Here is a 5,198-nt window from a genome sequence, read left to right as displayed (position 1 = left end):
CGAACTAATGAAAAAAGAAAAGCTGCTATTTATTAAGTGCTTCTGTATCCCCTAGAAGCTTTTACAGAGGTATCTTATTACATCTTCATCACAACTCTGCAAAATGTTTTCCAATTTTTAGAAAATTTTAAGTTCAAGTTGGTGAATACCCTTGCCCAAGGTCATGAGGTGGTGATAGGCAGAGTCGAGATTTAAACCAAGCCATAAGCAATTATCTGACTGTGTTCTGTTATTACTACTTTTCATTTAAAATTTATGTTTAGCCAAGAAATATGTTCACAGAATATTAAAAAGTTTTACAGGATTTGAAACAAATAGCAACGATTCCTTGCCCCATCACTTCCCACCTTTAATTCTCATTCCCCAGAGCAAACAACTTTTGAGTGGTTTTTCTGCTCTCTACCTCCTATTGTATTTTCTTTATTATTATTACTGGTTATTTTGGCTGCACTGGGTCTTCTTCATGGCGCCCAGGCGTTCTTTAGCTGCCCCATGGCATGTGGGGTCTTAGATCCCTGACCAGGGATTGAACCCACGTGCCCTGCATCGGAAGGCAGACTCATAACCACTGGACCACCAGGGAAGTCCCATGCTGTCTACCATACTACCTTTTAAAATATGCTTAATTGCCTTTTCTTTATTTTTAAATTTTTGAATTATAATGACCACTATAAAAGATGAGGTTTAACTCTCAATCACCATATCGTCCCCCACTGCACCCCTCCTCTTTCCTTCTAATGTAAAAATATAAGAATTGTTGACTGAACTGATAGTCAATATTTTCATTGATTTAGACATATAAATATTATTCAAAGACGAACAAAAATAATGTTATATCTTGATACTTTTTCTTTTCTTGTATAATAGCTTTCTCTGGAATTAAATAATTGCATTGCCCTTTCATTTCTTCAGTATTTTATGTTTCTGTTACTAATTAATCCTTAGCTCTCTGCCCAGTACCATAAAACTTTCAGTATGATCAAATGCATCAAGTGATTTACCATTTTTCTGGGTGTGGATGCTTTGTTGTTGTTTTTTTTTTTTTCCAACATTCACCCTGGAGCCTAAAACTGCCCCAAACCACACTGATCACTCTTGAAGCTGACCTCATTTGTGTTGGGGTCTTAATAGACCATTCAACCTAGAGACACATGGCATTCAGTTCTGAAAAGTTTTCCTGTATGATTTCTTTGGTAATTTCCTTCCCTGTGATAGTTTCTCTGTTTCTCTTTCACTTCACTTCAGTCACTCAGTCATACCCGATGCTTTGCAACCGCATGGACTGCAGCACACCAGGCTTCACTGTCATCACCAACTCCCAGAGTTTGCTCAAATTCGTGTCCATTGAGTCGGTGATGCCAGCCAACCATCTCATCCTCTGTCGTCCCCTTCTCCTGCTGCCTTCAATGTTTCCCTTGAATGCCTTCAAAAGCATCAGGGTCTTTTCCAGTGAGTCAGTTCTTCCATCAGGCGGCCAAAGTATTGGAGCTTTGGCTTCAGCAGGATTGACTGGTGGATCTCCTTGCAGTCCAAGGGACTCTCAAGAGTCTTCTCCAATACCACAGTTCAAAAGCATCAATTTTTCAGCATTCAGCTTTCTTTATAGTCCAACTCTTATGTCCATACATGACTACTGGAAAAACTATAGCTTTGACTAGATGGACCTTTGTCAGCCTAGTAATGTCTCTAGTTTTCAACATGCTGTCTAGGTTGGTCATAGCTTTTCTTCCAGGGAGCAAGTGTCTTAATTTCATGGCTGCAGTCACCATCTGCAGTAATTTTGGAGCCCCCCAAAATAAAGTTTCTCACTGTTTCCATTGCTTCCCCATCTATTTGCCATGAAGTGATGGGACCGGATGCCATGATCTTAGTTTTCTGAATGTTGAGTTTTAAGCCAGCTTTTTCACTCTCCTCTTTCACTTCATCAAGAGGTTCTCTAGTTCCTCTTTGCTTTCTGCCATAAGGGTGGTATCATCTGCATATCTGAGGTTATTGATATTTCTCCCAGCAATCTTGATTCCAGCTTGTGCCTCATCCAGCCCAGCGTTTCTCATGATGTACTCTGCATAGAAATAAGCAGGGTGACAATATACGTCCTTGACGTACCCTGTCCCAATTTGGAACCAGTCCGTTTTTCCATGTCTGGTTCTAACTGTTGCTTCTTGACCTGCATACAGATTTCTCAGGATTCAGGTACGGTGGTCTGGTATTCCATCTCTTTAAGAATTTCCCACAGTTTGTTGTGATCCACACAGTCAGAGGCTTTGGCATAGTCAATAAAGCAGAAGTAGATGTTTTTATGGAGCTCTCTTGCCTTTTCTATGGTCCACTGGATATTGGCTATTTGACCTCTGGTTCCTCTGCCTTTTCTAAATCCAGCTTGAACATCTGTAAGTTCTCAGTTCACATACTGCTGAAGCCTCGCTTGGAGAATTTTGAGCATTACTTTGCTAGCGTGTGAGATGAGTACAATTGTGCAGTAGTTTGAACATTCTTTGGCATTGCCTTTCTTTGGCACTGGAATGAAAACTGCCCTTTTCCAGTCCTGTGGCTATTGCTGAGTTTTCCAAATTTGCAGGCATATTGAGTGCAGCACTTTAACAGCATCTATTTCTTTAACTTTTACTAATTAGATATTGGAACTCAGGAATTAAGACCCTCTATCTCATCTCTTCTTGCCTATTTTTTTTGCCTTTTTATTTTTTATTTTGGATGATTTCTTCAACTTTTGCTTCAAACTAGTGAGCTTTTTATTTTTGGTATTTTATTTTTCATTTCCAAGGTCTATTCCTTCTTCTCTGAATGGCATTTTGTGCTTATTGCAGAGATGAAAATTTTTCTTTTCTCTCTCTAAAGATATAGTTTCTTTTTTTATGTTTTCTTCTATTCCCTAAATTGTCTGTTTCCTACAAGTAGTGTTTTCTATTTGCTTATTTGTTTCTCATCTTTCACTATCAGACCCTTTTCTCTTGCCTGCGTTACTCATCACTCTGAAGCACTCTTAAAAGTCCCTAAGCTTTTTTAAAAAATCACATATGATAATCAACTTTATACTTTACATAATTTTTCTTCATTAATACTTCTTGGGCTTCACTATTAAGTGGTATAAAACAATTCTATTCTCATATAATAACTGTCTCAGGATTTGGCTCCCAGAACCAACAGGAAGCAAAACTATATTTCCATTGCCAAGAGTGCAGTTTGTCTTAAACCCAAAAGCCGTCCTTATAAAAATTGCATCCCAGAAGAGCATTTGTGGATGTTTAAATATCCTATTTATCTTCTCTAGACTTGGAATCTGATGTCAATATTGGCTTGAAATCATTGATGGCAAATTTGTGATTTTTTTTTTTTTTTTGAGGGGAAAGAGGAAAAATAAGAAATGGAGACTTTACCCCCTCTTGACTTAAAACTAAACATTCAAGACTCCTGTTCGCTGCTTGGAATGAGGCCTCCAATAAGCACAGTGGTCTCTGCAGCCTGACTACATGTTTTGCAAAGCCTCCCCACTTTGCATTACGAGAGCTGGCTGAGATTATTCAGGGTAGATGGTGACTAAGGAAAATATGATTTAGAACTGTGCTCCTAGCTTGCAATCTGCTTGTTTGGGACTGTGTTAGATCGATGTGGCTGTTGCTTAGAAAGTGAGACTATGGAAGGTCAGCTCTGTGACTTGGACAGAAATAATAACCTCTAAGGTCAGTGTAGACACTACCTGGCATATGGCTTGGATGAAGAGGTGCTGGTAGATGGAGAAATCCCCAAGCCACAGTGCATCTATGTGACCCAGGAAAGCACTCGCAGGCCAAAAGGAAAGACCTATGAGAATGTCTGCCAGATCAAGGAGAAAAACTCTCAGCTGAACACCAATATTAGCACAAAACACAAAGGAATTCACGAATCAGGTAATATAGGACCCCCATACCAATCAGTGGGGCTTCCCTGGTGGCTCAGCAGTAAAGTATTCACCTGCAATGCAGGAGTCTCAGAAGACACAGGTTCAGTATCTGAGTCGGGAAGATCCCCTGGAGGAGGGCATGGCAACCCACTCCAGTATTCCTGTCTGGAGAATCCCATGGACAGAGGAGCCTGGAGGGCTACAGTCCATAGAGTCACAGAGTTAGACTTGGAAGGAAAGTTATGACCAACCTAGATACCATATTCAAAAGCAGAGACGTTACTTTGCCAACAAAGGTCCGTCTAGTCAAGACTATGGTTTTTCCTGTGGTCATGTATGGATGTGAGAGTTGGACTGTGAAGAAGGCTGAGCACCGAAGAACTGATGCTTTTGAACTGTGGTGTTGGGGAAGACTCTTCAGAGTCCCTTGGACTGCAAGGAGATCCAACCAGTCTATCCTAAAGGAGACCAGTCCTGGGTGTTCATTGGAAGGACTGATGCTGAAACTCCAATACTTTGGCCACCTCATGTGAAGAGTTGACTCATTGGAAAAGACCCTGATGCTGGGAGGGGTTGGGAGCAGGAGGAGAAGGGGACGACAGAGGACGAGATGGCTGGATGGCATCACTGACTCATTGGATGTGAGTCTGAGTGAACTCCAGGAGTTGGTGATGGACAGGGAGGCCTGGCGTGCTGCGATTCATGGGGTCGCAAAGAGTCGCACACGACTGAACGACTGAACTGAACTGAACTGAATTGAAAGCGACTTAGCAGGCACACACACCATTCAGTAGTATTTTCAAACAATAGATAATATAGGATCTGCACGTGTTTTTCTGTTTCTAACATTGACTATGTGTACTGAAATGATGTAAGAGCCTATATCTATTTGTGGTCATAATCTGACCTAATTTCTGGGTAGTTTGACTTCCAGCAGATCTAAAAATCTCAGGTATGTGGAGTTAGTTGTCCAGTGCTTCATTTAGTGGTGCTCCATAGGTAAAATTATACAAGAGTCAAAAAATTAACTATAATAGAGTTCAGTTATGTGACTTCACCAAGTAACAGCAAATATTTCTCTTTATATTAATACATTTCATAACAATAATAACAGAATTTTATTTCTTCTACAGTTATGCAAAATCAACTAAATTTTAATTCGGTGATACCTAGATAGAATTAACGGAGAAGGCAATGACAACCCACTCCAGCACTCTTGCCTGGAAAAGCCCATGGATGGAGGAGCCTGGTAGGCTGCAGTCCATGAGGTCGCTAAGAGTCAGACACGACTGAGCGACTT

This window comes from Bison bison, unplaced genomic scaffold, assembly GCF_000754665.1.
Source record: "Bison bison bison isolate TAMUID 2011002044 unplaced genomic scaffold, Bison_UMD1.0 scf7180017864343, whole genome shotgun sequence".
NCBI lineage: Eukaryota > Metazoa > Chordata > Mammalia > Artiodactyla > Bovidae > Bison > Bison bison.
The sequence above is the reverse complement of the archived record's forward strand: the minus strand, read 5'-3'. Positions refer to the sequence as shown.